This window comes from Chiloscyllium plagiosum, chromosome 2, assembly GCF_004010195.1.
Source record: "Chiloscyllium plagiosum isolate BGI_BamShark_2017 chromosome 2, ASM401019v2, whole genome shotgun sequence".
Taxonomy (NCBI): Eukaryota; Metazoa; Chordata; class Chondrichthyes; order Orectolobiformes; family Hemiscylliidae; genus Chiloscyllium; species Chiloscyllium plagiosum.
Window position 1 is genome coordinate 142,492,648 of NC_057711.1, and position 18,835 is coordinate 142,511,482.

At 41.0% G+C, this 18,835-nt stretch overlaps 1 protein-coding gene across 7 annotated transcripts in view; it reads right to left on the reverse strand.

Annotated features, from left to right (window-relative positions):
- Window positions 1–18,835, reverse strand: part of LOC122564829 (beta-amyrin 11-oxidase-like) — a 119,983-nt gene that overhangs the window by 63,343 nt on the left and 37,805 nt on the right. The gene's annotated exons all lie outside the window — the stretch shown is intronic.

The following is an 18,835-nucleotide window of genomic DNA, read 5'->3' on the forward strand; positions in this document are numbered from 1 at the left end:
TTTATAGCAAAGATTTGCAGTGTGATGTAACTGAAATTATACATTGAAGAATTGATTACCAGTTAACAGCTAACCCGAGAATGCAACTTTTAAAAAAAGGGTTTTGTGATTTACACATGAAAGAAGTGAAACTATCACTGTATTCTAACAGATGAAAGGCTTAACAGACAATCAATTCTTCAATGTGTAATTTCAGTTACATCAAACTGCAAATTTTTGCTATAAATTCTGTGTTACGATCGAGCCCTCCACTATCACCTGATGAAGGAGCGTCGCTCCGAAAGCTAGTGTGCTTCCAATTAAACCTGTTGGACTATAACTTGGTGTTGTGTGATTTTTAACTCTTTTCTTGTGTAACTTCCGATCCGTTGTTCAGATGCAAAGTGAAATTCCACCTCTTTTTAAATGATAAATATTATTACTTAGTATATATAGGGAATAGCTTAACAAATAAAGATTACTGCTAATACTTCAAAAATCTTATGTTCTTATAAAACCACATGCAGCATTTAAGTGCAGCAACGTAAATAATGTAAACATTGGACACAATAAATTAATTGAACTTTTATCTTTTGAGTTAAGTGATAATGAACTAAGGAGGATTGGACTTCATCCCGATTGATACGTTTTTAAAAATAGAATTGCTCTCAGGCTTTGGGATACACTGGTAAAGCCATATTTGTTGCCCATCTCCAGTTATCATGTGGCGAATCTTCTTGAATCACTGTAGTTCTTGTGCTGATGTTGCTCCTGTTGGGTTAGGTCAGGATACCAGGATATTGATTCAGTGACAATAAAAAATAGTGATGCATGTCCAATAATAACATGATATTGCATAAACTTCTCAAGATATTAAAATTACATTGTCAGTGCACCAGAAAACCCAAATACTTCATTCATCCCCTTCAGGAAGATAAAATACCTACCTGGATCCTTTTTCATTGTTAGTCTACGTACCTGGATTCTGGCTTACAAGAACCTCCAGACGCACAGAGGTTGTTGATATTTAATGCCCTCATGAGAACTAAAATGTGTAATTAATACTTAGGATGTAGATAAAAAACTAGCAAGGTCAACATTTATTTAATAACCCACTTGATAAACATGTTTAACAATGATATCTGTTTTGTGACCTAGGCAGCGCTACCATTTACAACTGAGATATTCTTGTTTGACTTCATTATGATGCCAAATGTCATTATTTACCAGCTCGATTATAATCGCAGATCTCACAAAATCACCCACAGCTTCAATTTGCCACTTAAATCTGAATAGTGGCAAGAATAATAAATAAATGTGAGGACAACTGAATTGCATCAAGTAATCACATCACAAATACAATGGTGTTAAACTGGTTTATTTAAGTAACAGATGTTCAGAACTGATCGTTACAGCAAAATGGAATTTTCAATATCTGCAAAGGTATTAGGAAAACCAAAGGCACATTCATATCTATTAGAAAATCTACACATCCCTAATGAGACTATCCTCTCATCCAACTACTACCTCAGTATGGGTAAGATTTTAGGCAATATTAACACTGTTTGCCCAAGTAGAAAGCCATACATGCAACTTTGCCCAAGATTGGTAGTACAGTTATTGGCAAATTGAGTAAGTATGCCACACTGGCAGATATACAGGGTGATTATCGTATCCACGGAGTTGGTTTCCACAGTTTCAGTTATCTGTAGTAACTGAATATATTACATGGATCATAACAGAACCAGGGGGCTGCTGGGGAGGTAAATTTCCCATTTAAACAAATTGGTTCACTACTATCTGCAGGTTTAGGCTTCCGCAGTAGGTCTTAGAACATATCCGTGTGGGTGCAGGGGGACTACTGTGTTTTAAAACAGGCAATATGAGGTCAACTGTTTTGAAACAACAAGTATACCTCTAAGTTATCATGCCTCACTGGAGCATCACAGTAGAAGTCAAGCTCTGCTTTTCCTGGAATCGTCTCATAAGTTAAAGATTTTATCAAAGTATGCAAATGTAGTCCCTGATTTAACTCTTGTTTAGATTCAAGTGAACAGAACACATGGACCAGGTTTTACATTCAACAAGATTTACCATTTGTTACAAAGAAGCAGATTCTAGTTACAGTTAAACAACAAAGAACTGTGGCATATATCTCCATTAAATAAACTACAAAATCCCTTGAAACCCCTCCCCCCCCACCCCAACCAACAGACAAAAAAACTTGTGTTATGAGTGGAGGGGAGACAACTTGATAGCCCCTGTACACAGGGTTCGCTGAAATGATCCTTTCGCTCACCAGGAAATAGAGTCATAAAGTTGTACAGCATGGAAACATACCCTGCGGCTCAACTTATCTGCTCTGACAAGATATCCTAAACTGATCTAGTCCCACTTGCCTACATTTGGCCCAAATCACTCTAAACCTTTTCTATTCATGTATCCATCCAAACACCGTTTAAACGTTGTAATTTTACCAGCCTCCACCTCCTGTGGTAGCTCATTCCAAGATGCACCACCCTCTGGGCAAAGAAGTTGCCCCTTTGGCCACTTTTAAATCTTTCCCCTTTCACCTTGAACCTATGCCCTTTAGTTTTGGACTCTCCAGTTGTTCTTCAGTCTTTTTCACTTCTTTGCAGGAGGCACAGGCAATTGGTACATTGCAAAGTCTCCCAGTCATTGGTTAAAAGCTACAGCTTACAGCAATTGGTGTGGTAAAATAAATTGATTTCTTCAGGCTTAGGCTTTTCTGTTACCGTACAGAGACACACATAACCCCCCCTTGCAGAGGTCCAATACATTTATGGGCATATTGCTCACATCTACAAGTGCTCAGCTATCCAATCACGTAGCTGTTAACAAGTTGATGGCTTTTATTGTCATCAACAGTTACTCACCACTCCATAAATTAATAGCTACTTGTTGCCAGCCAAATCTCACTTTGTACACGTCCCCTGTTGCAAGCCATCTGCGACCAGCCTTCCCCCACTGGTTGACAAAAAAGCAGTGTAAACACCACCTACATTGAGTTTCAGTATCTAACATTTAAAAAGTGCAACAATCCCTTCCCCAAACTTTGGTATTAAAACACAGCCCTTTTCCTATTTCAGTCCATAATCAAAGATACTGAAAAATAAGAAGGCACTGTCTTACAAAGTCCTGTTTTAAGCAGTGACCCATGTAAACATATATCTTCTTCTTTAAATTTAATAGAAATGAATTCAGTGTTAGCCTTTATGAATATGGAGCTAAAATAAAAGGATGAATTTCTGCTCAGTTTACTATTAAAAAGAGAGAATGGGACCAGATTCAGAGATTCACACTGCATGTTCCTGGCACCTCCGTTTTCATTAGAATGGGACAAGGGTGCAAGAACTGAGCTGAAAATGTGTTGCTGGAAAAGCGCAGCAGGTCAGGCAGCATCCAAGGAACAGGAGAATTGACGTTTCGGGCATAAGCCCTTCTTCAGCTTTGCAAGAACTGAGGTCTCACCTTGTACTTGTCACTTGTACAGGTGAATTAGACATTTCCTGCTACTTGCATTTGTTCAGGAATCAGGCCAGCTTTTCAACTACTTGTTAACCATAGTCTGTATGAGGGAAGCTTTTGAAAGATAATTTCAAAAGGTCTTACCAACATTTCCTATGCCAACTGGCTCCCTCCCACTGGCTCCTGAAACAGAACCAATGAACCCAAATGTAACAATGGCATCTGCAGCAAAGCTAGAACAAAACAGCCAAAAACCTTTAAAAACTTATTAAAATTCTCCAATAAAACTGTCAATCCTTTAATTCATCCACAGCAACAACTTCAAGCACATAACTTCAAGCAGATTTCCATTATTTGGAGAGAAATACACACAAGGGAAATATTTCCTAACTGACAATTTTATTTTCTCTTAGATTTACTCTGTCAATAGTTTAGTGTTTATTAATACATGATCAAAGAGGTTTTAAGTGACTGTAGTTTCTGCTTCTGGTACTGACTGATCAGCACTTTTATTGAGTTGTTAAGACAAAGTAAAATGCTATTTTCAAGCATTGCAACAAATGCAATTGATACAATTGAGATCACTGTTTCTGTGTAGGATGCATGAGCATAGAAGTGCTGAGCTGGTATGGAGGCAATGCAAGGCCATTAGGATTAGGTGGAGGAGGGGCATCGGGAGTGGTTGAAAAAGTGACGCGTGACAGGCAAATAAAATAAACAGTGTTGAAGTCCCAGAGAATCAAGACAGGCTTTCTAAACCAGCCCAAATGAAGGGCTTTTGCCCGAAATGCCGATTTTCCTACTCCTCGGATGCTGCCTGACCTGCTGTGCTTTTCCAGCACCACTCTAGACTCAAATCTGCACTCAGCAGGCTGCCTTTAAGTGTGGTGGGCCACACTTCATGTACCCATTACCTCCTTCCTTGGAATGAAAATCAGAGGTGGAATGTTCCCCTCCACGGTGAGGGGAGAGTTACAGCAAGGATGGTGGCAAAATAGGGCAAAAGTGAAAAATAAAAAAAAAAATCAGATTTTTGCAAAAAGAAAAGCTCTCCCAATTTCCCCACACAAGCCTAAAATTGCCACACCATGGGCAGATCAGAAGTTGCTATGTTATTTCCTTGTATTTGCATATCAAACCCCAACTTGCCCCACAGGTCATTCTGGTATAATGTGTGTTTCACTAACACAAATTGGTTATAATGCAATTGATAAATTGTGAATGTCGTTTGGATAATGTGAACATTGTACTGAACGGGAATAGCAATTTTCTATAATGATTTTGTACAGCGTGATTTTCTATAGCACAGAGTTGCAGAGGAATGCAACTGTTGCGATACAGCAGAGTGACCTGTATTTACATTCCACTTCCATTTTTTCCTCTCCTCCATTATGAAACTAGATGGTGTAAATTCCTGACAAGTGAACCAGGGCTCATGGATAGCAGACTAGAAGCAGGAGTGGTATAATGGCTGGGACAATGTCCTTGAATGCTCCAGGATCATCCTCCTGCTCTCAGGCCAACTCGGGCATTCAACACTTTACTTTGGAGCTGAAGAACATCTACTACTTGCATTATTCTGCCAGTTCACTTTGCTTGCAGGGACAGCCATGCATCTACACAGGACAGCTTTGCGCTGACAAGAACACACAATCTTACTACTCCTAGCTTACTTTCTTATTGCTCGTTGACTTTAACATTTACTTGGTGATGACCTAGTTTCTGTTTCTTCCTACACAATAATTAAATTACTGAGCTGGCTGCTAGCCACTTAATGCACAAGACCTTCAATGTTCAGTTGCGTGCTGCCAGCCTATGGTTTGCATTGCTTTCTTAGCTCAGAGGGAAAGGCAGACAGCTGGAGATAGTGTTGTGGACTGAACAGTTAATATAATTAGTTACAAGTGGGGTGGACATATCTCTGTATGGCACCATGCCACAATGATAGAGTTGCAGCATATTCCTGCAGTTTATGTGACAAACACATAGCCATTTGCTTGAAGTACATGCAATGTAGAAAAGTCAAAAGGGACAATTCTCAGTGGGTAAAGGGGCTACCACTGCAGTCAGTCCAATGGCTGGTTCAATTCCAGTACAGGGGTGACCACCAGTCGGTCAGGCATTGGTCCTACTGATAGTGTGGAACCACGTGCTGTCAACAGCCCACAGTCAGGCCTGAAGATCTAAGAATTACGGGTAGGTAATTTTGGGTGGTTGACGGAGTCTTGGGCCAGTTCGTCCTGAAATGAGACAAAGGGAGGGACTGAGTAATGATGGAAGCAGATGATGGAGCAGTTTGTGGTCATGCATGAGCAAGCAGTGAAGAAGTGAACTCAGTGCGCGAGTGGGAAGCTTAGAGGGTACAAATGCTTAATAGTTTGTAAGAATGAGGCGAGTGTGAGAGTCCTCAAGTAGAAATGATGCATAAAATACTGAGAGTAGTCATCCACGAGCCTTACTGAGGCACCTGCACTGAATTAGACAGGGTGCGAGCCATGATTGAGAGGTACAAGAGAAGAACTTATTCTTGTGGATCACAAAAGAACATTAATCTCCTGTGTCCTGCTGGATATCTCTTTTTCCTTTGGAACATAGCACTGACCTATGCTGCAATTCCTGCTTGATCTGCTGGCGTGGTCAGCAGGAAGAATGACTGCTTGCCTCTCCACCACGCTGCCTATCGGTATCACTCGAGCTTTTGGTCTAGAAGCAGGGCGTTAGATTGCCTTTTCTCTGCGACTTTGTCAATGTCGAGCACTACCGTGTGAGGGATTGTTCTTGACTTGGTGTCTGAAGTGGTCTGCAGCTCAGCTTTTGAAATGGCACCAGCAGCATGTGAGCCACCAAGTCTGGCACTGGTGCCTCACCCAACACTCCGTTCGGGTGAAACATTACCCAAAATCTCAGCTGCATAATTAATAAGGTAAGCAGAAGATGCCACTTGCTTTTACATTGGTTAGTTCTGCCATTGTGGTCATCAGACATGAACTTTGAACTGATGCAAGGACTGTCTCCCTTATCCTGTCAGCAGAATTGTTGACTCAACTTTGTGCACCCATGATTCTATTGCTAGAATACAGTAGTGTGTTTTTAAATTAAACACAGGAAGCCAAGGTACAGATGCCATCCAGATATCACACTATCACTATAAAAAGATGTTCAGCTATAACTTGAGGCCCGATGACAGCATTAAGTCTCAGGGCAAACTAAGCCCTCAGTGTTTCTTGGTTCCCAAATGATAGGTCATAAATGAAATGCCATCAATGATAAACCTATCCCAACTATATATAACTATTCCATAACAAACCATAGAAGTAAATAGAACCGACACAGACAAGTCAATGATTCAGCAGCAACTGGATGTTTTCCTTATGTGGAGGTTAGTATTTTAGTAAAAGGTTACTAAAATACTTCAGAATTTTAATATTTTAAAATTATAGAAGGTAAATTAAAATGGAGCATAAAATCAAAATACTGCGAAACTTAAAGTAAAAACATACATAATTTAACACTTTGTAGATATATACACAGGAATTTTGATTATTCGAATACCAATTATCCAAAAATCGGATTTATATGAAGGAGATCTCAAGATCCCGATGGAAACATTACAGCAAAGACGTGTTTCTAACAATGATCACGTCTTTTGTTTACAGTGATTAAATAGGCACCATCTCCAAATGACTGACCTCCCGCCCTCTCTCTCTCTCCACACTTCCCCTGGAGTTCGACTGAGGGGTGTACCCTAAACCCCGCTTCCCAAGATAATCTCTCCAACATTGTCCTAAGCAGGGTAATCGTGAAACCTGTGAAACATTTGCAGTAAAAAGTTGTGATTGTGACTGTGGCTGTGTGTTTGTGCTATTTGGAGACAAAACCCAAAAAGGCAGCAGCAGCAGCCTTGTTGTTGAGAGTCTCACTGCTGTGTGCTGCCGTAGTCTCCTGAACGGGGAGCAGAGTTTAAAAACTCCGAGCCCCAGAGGAAAGGCATTTAATCAATTAACCGAATAACTGATTATCCGAACGAAATAGTGTCCGTCCATCTCATTCGGATAATCGAGGTTCCCCTATAATGCAGATTTTACAGAAAAGTTGTGCATGAAAACTTACAAACCGTTTGGTAATTGTAACATTGTAATTATTTATATGCTTCATATATCCTATGCCTTCAGAAAGTGTAGAGTGGCACCTCGCCATTACTGGGCCATTGGAATACTTACCTCCTTTGTAGGAAGCAGTAAGGGGATGGATGCAAAATTAAAACAAAATTCAACAGCAACTTCAGGGCCATACTGTCCTACACTCTGCAACCGCATCACTGACCAGCATATAGCAAGTCAGCAACCTGGCTACCTAGCATTAAAAGCAGCCGGAAAAGGTGCAGTAATGGCCACTGCCTGATTTTCTTCCCATTCTAACCAAGAGTAAAAGTGCACATATTACACAGGAGTCAGTCAAGTAGATCATGCACTTAACAAGTTGCAAAATTTTTAAATTTAAAATATAGCGAAATGCACATTAAAGTGGTATTTCCAGATGTTGGATAAATATTTTCTAACTCGTTCCAATCCTAACATCAAGTATGCCAGAATAGAAAACTTGCAGCATCCTGTGCAAATTCACAAGGTTTCAGAACTTGCTCATGAGATTGGGATAGATTACTGAGAGATTATGTTTTTCCACAAATAAATCATTAGGTTGCTATGTCAGCATCTTACCTTTTAAAGTGACTATTTCTGCCTTATCTTATTCCCATAGATATTGGGATCTGTTTCAATGACTTGGCTTTTGCTCAACTGAACCCCCTCCTTAACTTAGAGACATCGAAACTGAATAAATTCTAAACAATTCACAACCCTGCTCTGTCCACCCATCACCCCATCTTCAATGGACTACATCAGATCCCTACCTCAATCATAAAGGAAAATTTGATATCTCTAAGCCTAACTGAGCCTTCCTCTACAATATTTTTACTTTCAGATGGGTCTCCACTAAACCTTCCGCTCTTCAGCAGCGCACTTTTCAACATAACCTTCAACAACCTGTAACCTACGGAATCTACTCCCAAATGGTTTTGTCTTACTTTGCTCCCAAACTTTAAAACCAAGTTTTTTTTCCACAAAGCTTTCTATTACCTACCTTAATTTTCTCCCTCAATTCGATTTCACCAAAAGCACCTGACAAAACTTCCTTCTATTAAAGGTGCTAGCTAAGTACAAGTTGTACATTTGGTGGCAGCTGTGTAAAGTTGTAATGATGATACTTATGAAACCCACTTTTACTTGACTTGGAGACTGGACTGTGGAGATGGATGTCCAGCACGGGGAGACTTCAATATCCACTAAATCTAAAGAACATGCTTTGTCAACCAACTGCTGGCCTCAGGAGGAGCAGTCTTAATACAAGTGATGATGATAATCTCAGCAGTTTGCTGCAATATGGAAGGACTTAAGGAGCCAGCTTAAAAGATACTGAGGCAGCATTTCTACTAAGTTGCACTGGTATATCCAGCATAGTGAATAAAAATGGCCAAACTGAGCAAAAGATTTCAGAATTTGAAGTTACTTCATGCACAAACCAACTCCCCAAAGTCTTGTGTGCTGGTTTGGGTGATCTTGATTTTAAACAAAATTGCAGGCCATATCTAAGACTGAATTAAGCACCATGTTGTTTTCAGATATTACAGTTGTAGCAGCCTTTTGAAATTGCTTGGTTTTATTTTGCCACAAAGACACAACTGGAAGACCTTGGAAAAATTAATAAATAAATATTTAATTGTTTAAGAAAATGAAAGAGTGCACCAAATGATCCTGCAGAGGGTGCACTATCTGCATATGTGTGTGCATTGCCTGTGGTGTCAACATCAAGTCCCAGATAACTGCAATTTGCAAATCAAGCCAAAATAGAAAGATGGTGATATGGAATATGGTGGGAATGGCTCCCAGGTTCACCTAACTAGAAAATACAATGTAAGCAGAACACTCGAGGAGTAACATCAACCAAGGGGACTTCTCATGGAGCACTGTAATAAGTGATGGTTTGGCAGCACCTGTGAAAAGTAGAAATGAGGATTACAGCTTGTCAGTGGGCAGTGAGGGTTCAGGACTGGAGGCAAGCAAGAGTCAGCCAGCCATAAGCAGAAATGCCAGCTCCTCAAGTTTAAGGTAGCATGAGTGATGAAATCACCAAGCAGAAAACAGTGGTGGCCAGTAAACAGGGGTTGATAGTGTGTGTTTGGCGGTATGGTTGGAGGTGAGTGTACACCAATGACACTGTGATGAGAGAAATGAGTGTGAGAACCAGGCCAGGTGTGCATGCACAACTGTGGCCAAATCAACATCACAGGATGAAAAAAAAATTTGGAATTGGGGTACTCTAGTTGTGACCAAAAGATTGTTATTAAAAAATGCCAACTTGGGATAAAGTGATTTTTCACTGTTAATAAAATTTCAGCAGGGTACCACTCAAAAATATCAAGAAATTCATTGTGCAAGATTTTAAAAACCATGCCATTCCAAGATGCTGTCAGCATGCAATGGTCCTTGGAAAACTTGCGTTTGAGTATATGCAAATAAACGAGTGGAAACTTGAACCATAACATCACCTCAACACAATTTCCAATTGGATACCATTTTACTAAAAGTAGAAATATAATCACAAGATGTTAAACTGACAAACTTTTTGGATCAGATCGAGTAAAGGTCATGTCGAGCTACCGACAGATAAACAGGTTCTCCTGTTCATTACCAAGCCTACAAAATTGATAACATGCTGTTAAATCCACCTTCAATATCCAGCACTGGTGACCATTTCCAACCTCAACCAGAAATAAATTAGCTAGTCAGCTGTGTTATTTGTTGCATGCAATCTGTTTGCTAAATTCACTTGTGGAACAATACTTCAAAAGTCATTTGGAACTCTCAGTGCCTGGGAAAGCAAAGTTACTGAATATTGAATATTGTAGATATACAATAGTGCAAAGGTATAGAGACTGCGACCACTAAGTGGTCTCCAGGTGGAGATATTGCAGAGGGAATCAGCGTGAAGTAGAAGATTAAAAAATGCAAAAAATTGCAAAATAACTTGGTGTACTCTGGACTCCTTCCAATCTGCAGCACAACAAAATATGTTGCTATGTCACAGTGAATCCTTCACATAAACCCAGTGCCACATTTGGACCTTCTGATCTTCCTCCCTTTAATCTGACTATTACATGCATTGATTTGATTTTGATTTAGTTTTGTCACATGTACCAAGGTACAGCAAAATGCTCTCTGCAGTACAGACAGATCATACCACACAAAGATCTAAGGGTGATAGAACAGAGCAAGGATTACAAAACTATGGCTGCAAAGAAGGTGCACAAAAAACAAGATTAGATTTGAAATTTAAGAGATCCATTTGGAAGCCTAATAACAATGGGGAAGCAACTGTTCTTGAACCTGGTGGTACATGTGTTTAAGCTTTTGTATATTCTCCTGACAGAAGAGTTTGGAAGAACTTATAAGAGGGAGGTGCTTTCTTTGGCTAAAACATTAAACCAAGCCTCTACTGTGAGATCTGAGTGTGATATAAAAAAAAATCATACAACAGTACATCTTCCTGACTGAAAGCCGTTCTAAATATCAATTGCCATCAATAAAAATTTAACTCTTTTCATAAATGACATTTATCTCGTTACTAGCAATGCACATGGCTGTTGCACTTCTTTATACATCAAAAGAAGTCATCTAGGATTGTAATGGTGTGCTGGAAGTGGCTGATTCCAAACAAGCAATCTAAAACTTAATGTGGTAAATCTGCCAAAGGTTATTTACAGAGCGTAATCAATCAATCCAAAATTGACGCCAAGATAAGGAATCAAAATTGTTATTGTACAGGAGACGACCTTCAGTTCAGCATGGTGTGTGCAGGTTCTTTGAAGGAGAAATGCAGTTAACCTTATTCCCCTGCTCTTTCACCAGAACCATGCAAATTCGCTCTTCAGTTGCTTATCAACTCTCTCAGATTTGGCACATCAGGATTTTACTATTTCAAGACAAGTTATTTGTGTTTTAGAAAGCATTTGAAAATGAGTGGGTTTACTAAAAGCAACTAGCATGAGTTGATTATAAAGGCAAATTAAATTTTACAATTTCAGCTAGAGCAAGTAAGTAAATGGATAGTTAAGGTAAATGTAGTGGTCACTGATTTTTAGAACGGCTTCAGTAAGGAGTCTCACCAGAGGCCTCGTGTAGTGATTATAACAAGGTCAGCTGGTGGTCATCATAGAATAGGAGTTCCCTGATTGGGGCTGTTAACCTTGTCCAATCAAGGAATCCTGGCTGACAAGAACAGGAGTGTTAGCAAGCACAGTGGTGTAGCAGGAGTGTGTAGGGCACATAACCCAGAGGTCGATGAATCAAAATCATGCTCTATTGTAGAACGGTGGGGTCTGGGGCCTGGCTTTGCTGCTCCTCTCCCTTGTAAATTGCTGTTTCTCTGTATACAGCTGTTAACGTTAATTATTTGTAAACTGCACTGTTTTATAAAATAAAAAATTTAAACAGGAGTGTCTCTAGAAATAAAGAGAACAGGAGTGTCAGACATTATGTTCACTCGGAGCTGGCTCTGAGGGAGTTAGATCAGCGTCAAGGACTCTCCACATATAAATAAAGGGTGACGGGATAATGGCCTCTGTGCAGTTATTTACCTACTATAAGCCTGGATGATCAATGGACTTAAAAAAGAATAATGACAAACAGGTGCTGCTTAGTTTGGAAATAACACTGCAAAGAAAATGTTAATCTATTTTTGTTCTCAGTGGATTTGTACCAAAAATAAGAAACTAAAACATTAATTTTCTACAGTCACACAAGCAAGCGATCTCTGGAAGACAAGTAGGATAACAAAACGGACAAAACCCCCTTTCCAGAAAATGGATTGGCTTAAGAAGTTGACTTTGATTGCTGACTAAACAACATCCGAGTAGATTTAAAAAGAAGCGGAGAGTGAAAGTTATCTGAAAGCCAATGATCATGAGGTAGGCAGCTCAAAACTGAAGTCTTTCCTCAGATAAGCTGCTTGCACAAGCTGAGCAGATGGATTTCTTACTGGATATGCAGAAGACAGGTCGAAAAGTGTGGTGCAGGAAAAGCACAGCCAGCCAGGCAGCGTCCGAGGAGCAGGAGGGTTCACATTTAGAGGATGAGCTCTTCCTGATGAAGAGTTCATGCGCAAAATATCGACTCTCCTGCTCCTTGGATGCTGCCTGACCAGCTGTTCCAGCACCACACTTTTCAACTCTGATCTCCAGCATCTGCAGTCCGCACCCTCTCCTACGCAGAGGAGGCTCATGTACCAACTTAGAGAGCGCGCGTGTGCGAGAGAGAGAGCAAGCGAGAGAGCGAGCGTACGCGAGAGAGCAATTCAACTCATGCTGTTCACATCACTCTGCATTGCAAACCAGCTGTCTAGACAACTGAGCTAACCAGCGAGCCATAGAGTACAAAGATAGAAGTAATTCAAAAATCTAAGTAACTTAATAACTGGAGGTTGGTAATTCATTTGGAGTGAAAACCATTCACATTGCCCAGTATAGTTCTTTCACCAGAAATGGCAAAACAGCTGAGTAGAGGTTGCAACTACAGCAAAGTCAATTGTGACTTGTAGTTTTTAAAAATGATAACTTTGGGTTGTGTAAACAAAGACCAATTGGCATTTTTTATGGTTATCAAATTAAAGTCATCTGCACAAGAGTGAAAAGTTAGAAAGTTTTATAATGCAGTGAATCGTTGTTCAGCTCACTTTGCATGCCTTTGAACGAGTTACAATTCATCCTGTTCTACCCTGCAGCTCTAAATGTTTTTTTGTTTTCAGCACATTTCCAGTTGACTTTTGAAAGATACAACTGTATTTACTTCCACCAAGCTCTAATTTATCAGTATCAGATTGGCAAACACTGATCGTAAGGAAAAGTAAATTGCACTAGCCACCAAGTACAATGTTAATATTCGTGATATTTCAATATGCAACCCTTGGAGCAATTTTCAGCATGCAAGTTAGAAATAGTTAATTTTTGCATACTTTTTGAGCAAGTAGTGACCGAGGATATTTTTAGTGCGTTTGAAGTGGCTGATTCCAACAGCGCAATTGAAAACTATTATTGTAGTAAATCTTCTTTACACAGCATAAATCAGTCTAAAATTGATGCCAAGCCAGGGAATCCGAATGATTATGACTGGAGGCAGCCATTCCGTTCACCATGGATGTGTGCAGGTTCCCTGAAGAAACTCTGCTCATCACATTCCCCTGCATTTCCACCAGAATCCTGCAAATTCTCTCTCTTCGTGCGCTAATCCAATTCCTTTTAGAGAGCCTCAGTTGTACCTGTCTCCACTATTCTCCCAGATAAAACACTCCAGATCAGAATCATATATGGTTTAGAAAATATAGTTCCTTCATGGTGCAGTTGTTTCTGTTACCAATCACCTTAAATCAAATCCTTTGATTCATGACCCGCATCACAGGGAACAACTTCTCTCTATCCACTGTGTCTATATCCATGGAATAAGACAATGTGGTGATAAGCTTTATTCAAGATGTTGGACAGAGGCTGACCAATGAAATTTAGATTGGGAATTCCAGAATTTAGGCTCTAGCAGTTGAAGGCCATTGCTGAGGAGGTGAACAAAGTTAAAAATCACCCGCTCATGATGAGGTGGTGAAGGCAGTGGAACGCATAAAGGACCCAAAATTAAATGGTAGAGTCATAGAGATGTACAGCATGGAAACAGAACCTTCAGTCCAACTCATCTATGGCGAACAGATATCACAACCTAATCTAGTCCCATTTGCCAGCACTTGGCCCAAATCCCTCTAAACCCTTCTAAAACATATATCCGTCCAGATGCCTTTTAAAATGCTGACATTGTACCAGCCTCCACCACTTCCTCTGGCAGCTCATTCCATACACGCACCACTCTCTGCTTGAAAAAGTTGCCTCTTAGGTCTCTTTTATATCATTCCCCTCTTACCCTAAACCTATGCCCTCTCGTTCTGGACTCCCCCACTCCAGGTAAAAGACTTTGTCGACTTATCCTATTCATGCCCCTCATGATTTTATAAACCTCTATAACATCACCCCTCAGCCTCCAACCTTCCAGGGAAAACAACCCCAGCCTATTCAGCCTCTCCCTACAGCTCAAACCCTCCAACCTTGGCAACATCCTTGTAAATCTTTTCTGAACCCTTTCAAGTTTCACAACATCATTCTGATAGGAAGGAGACCAGAATTGCCTGCAAAATTCCAAACGTGGCCTAACCAACATCCTGTATAGCCGCAACATGACCTCTCAACGTCTACACTCAATGCTCTTTCCAATAAAGGAAAGCATACCAAACACCTTCTTCACTATTCTACCTATCTGCGACTCTACTTTCAAGGAGCTATGAACCTGCACTCCAAGGTCTCTTTGTTCAGCAACACTCCCTCAGACCATTCCATTAAGTGTATAAGTCCTGCTCAGATTTACTTTCTCAAAATGCAGCAGCTCACATTTATCTAAATTAAACTCAATTTGCCACTCCTCAGTCCATTGGCCCATCTGATCAAGGTCCCGTTGTAATCTGAGGTAAGCTTCTTCGCTGTCCAGTACACCTCCAATTTTGGTGTCAACTGCAAACTTACTAACTATACTTCTTATGTTTATGCCCAAATCATTTATATAGATGACAAAAAGTAGTGCACCCAGCATCCATCCTTGTGGCACTCCACTGGTCACAGGCCTCCAGTCTGAAAAACAACCCTCCACTACCATCCCGTCTGTTTCTGTGCTGTACATCTCTATGACTCTACTATCTAATTATGGGTTCTTTATGCATTCTACTGCCTTCACCTCCCCATTTTTAACTTTGTTCATCTCCTCAGCAATGGCCTTATATCTTCGAGCCAGTTTTGTATCCAAATGGCTAGTTCTCCCTATATTCCATGAGATAGATCATAGAACATAGAACAATACAGCGCAGAACAGGCCTTTCGGCCCTCAATGTTGTGCCAATCTGTGAACTAATCTAAGCCCAATCCCCTACGCTATCCCATCATCATCCATGTGCTTACCCAAGGATGGTTTCTAACTTCCTAATGTAGCTGAGTTAACTACGTTGGCAGGTAGGGCATTCTCTGAGTAAAGTACATGCCTCTGACATCCATCTTAAATCTATCACCCCTCAATATGTAGCTTTGCCCCCTTGTACAAGCTGTTGTCATCATCCAAGGAAAAAGACTTTCACCGTCTACCCTATCTAATCCTCTGACCATCTTGTATGTCTCTATCAAATCGCCTCTTAGCCTTTCCTTTCCAATGAAAACACACCCAAGTCTCTCAGCCTTTCCTAATGAGACCTTCCCTCTAGACCCGGCAACATCCTTGTAAGTCTCCTCTGCACCTTTTCCAATGCTTCCACATTTTCCCTGTAATGGGGCGACCAGAACTGTACACAATATTCCAAGTGTAGCCACACTAGCCTTTTTGTATAGTTGAAGCATGACATTATGGTTTGGAACTCAATCCCTCTACTAATAAGACTTAACACACCGGATGCCTTAACAGCACTATCAACCTGGGTGGCAACTTTCAGGGATCTATGTACATGGACTCCAAGATCCCTCTGCACATCCACACTGCCAGGAATCTTTCCATTGACCCAGCATTCTACTTTCCTGTTATTCCTCCCAAAGTGTATCACCTCACATTTATCTGCATTGAACTCCAATTGCCACCTCTCAGCCCAATTCTGCAGTTTATCTAAGACACCCTGCAACATTCTTACTCATTGTCCACTATTCCACCGACTTTAGTGTCATCTGCAAACTTATTAACCCGTCCACCTATGCCTGTATCCAAGTCAGTTATAAAAATGACAAACAACAGCAGTCCCAAAATAGATCCTTGTGGCACACCACTAGTAACTGGACTCCAGGCTGAATATTTTCCAACCACCACCACTCTCTGCCTTCTTACAGAAAGCCAGATTCTAATCCAAACTGCTAAATCACCCTCAATCCCATGCCTCTGCATTTTCTCCAACAGCCTACCATGTGGAGCCTTATCAAAGGCCTTACTGAAGTCCACGTACACCACGTCAACTATCCGACCCTTATCCACACGCTTGGTCACCTTCTCAAAAAAACTCAATGAGTTTTGAGAGACATGATCTGCCCATGTTGACTATCTGCAATCAAACTGTTGCTTGCTAGATGATTATAAATCGAACGTTGAATATATAACTTCAGTTACATCACACTAAACTTTTGCTATAAATTCTCTTACAATCTTATTCTCCACAACCACCTGAAGGTGCAACACTCCGAGAGCTAGTGTTTCCAAATAAACACCACTATAACCTGGTATTGTGTGATTTTTAACTTGAAAGTCCCAGTCGAACACTGGCATCTCCAAGTCATTATAAATCCTTTCCAAAACAGACGGAAGGCTCACTGGACTATGATTACTTGGGTCATCTCTACTGCCCGACGGTCGGAGGAGGAGCGTCTTATCTTCTGACTGGGAACCCTCCAACCGCAGGGGATGAACTTGGACTTCACCAGTTTCTTCATCCCCCCTCCCCCCACCTTGTCTCAGCCGGATCCCTCCAGCCCGGCACCGCCTTCCTGACCTGCAGTCTTCTTCTTGACCTCTCCGCCTCCATCCTACTCCGACCTATCACCCTCACCTTGACCTCTTTCCACCTATCACATTTCCAACTCCCCTCCTCCAAGTCCCTCCTCCCTACCTTTTATCTTCTCCTGCTGAACACTCTCTGCTCATTCCTGAAGAAGGGCCTGTGCCCGAAACGTCGAATCTCCTGTTCCCTGGATGCTGCCTGACCTGTTGTGCTGTTCCAGCAATAAAGTTTCAACTTTGATCTCCAGCATCTGCAGACCTCACTTTCTCCTCATCTCTACTGCCCTTCTTGAACAAGGGAACAAAATTTGAATCCTCCAGTCCTCTGGTACTAAACCTGTAGACAATGACAACTCAAAGATCAAAGCCAAAGGTTCCAACACCACCTCCCTAGCTTCCTGGCGAATCCTCATCCGGCCCAGGGGACTTGTCTACTTTCATTCCTTCTAGAATTGATAAAACTTCTTCCTTAATAACCTCAATCCTTTCTCTTCTAATATCTCTGATCTCATTCTTCTCCTCTACAATATTCTCCTTTTCCTGAGTGAAAACGGATGAGAAATATTCGTTTAGCACCTCTCCGATCTACAGAGTCCACACACAACTTCCCACTTCTGTCTTTGGCCCTATTCCTACCCTAGTCATCCTTTTATTCCTCACATATCTATAGAAAGCTTTAGGGTTCTCCTTTATTCTACCTGCTAAAGACTGCTTATGTCCTCTCTTTCTTAACTTTCTCTTTAAATCCTTCCTAGCTAATCTGTAACTTTATATGGCCTCACCTGAACCATCTCGTCACATTGTCATATAAGCCTCCTTCTTCCACTTAACAAGAGATGCAATTTCTGAAGTAAAACCACAGTTCCTCCCTGCCTGACAAGGACATACCTATCAAGGACACGCAATATCTGTTCCTTAAACCAGCTCCACATTTCGATTGTCCCCGTCCTCAGCATTTTGCTACTCCATTCTGTGCATCCTAAGTCTTGCCTAATCGCATTATAATTGCCCTTCCCCCATCGATAACTCTTGCCCTATGGCATTTATTTATCCCTTTCCATCACTAAACTAAATGTAACTGAATTATGGTCATTTCCTCCAAACTGCTCACCTACCACTAAATCAAACACCTGGCCTTTAAATCATTACCAAGCACCAGATCCAGTGTGGCCTCACCTTTTGTCAGCCCTTCGACATACTGTGTCACGAAACCCTCCTGCACACATTGGACAAAACTTGAACCATCCAACGTACTAGAGTTATAGCATTTCCAGTCAATGTTGGGGAAGTTAAAGTCCCCCATAACGACTAATCTGTTCCTTTCACTCCTATCCAGAATCTTTTTGCCGATCCTCTTCCACAAGCCTGGAACTCTGTGAAGGCCTATAAAAAACTGCCAGCAGTGTGACCTCTCCTCTCCTGTTTCTAATCTCAGCCCATACTACCTCAGTAGATGGGTCTTCGTCAAAAGTTCTTTCAGTCAGTTATACTATCCTTGACTAAAAAGGCCACACCTCCCCTTCTTTTACCACCTTCCCTGTTAGAACACAGAACAGTACAGCACAGAACAGGCCCTTCAGCCCACGATGTTGTGCCAACCACTGATCCTCATGTATGCATCCTCAAATTTCTGTGACCATATGCATATCCAGTAGTCTCTTAAATGTCCCCAATGACCTTGCTTCCACAACTGCTGCTGGCAA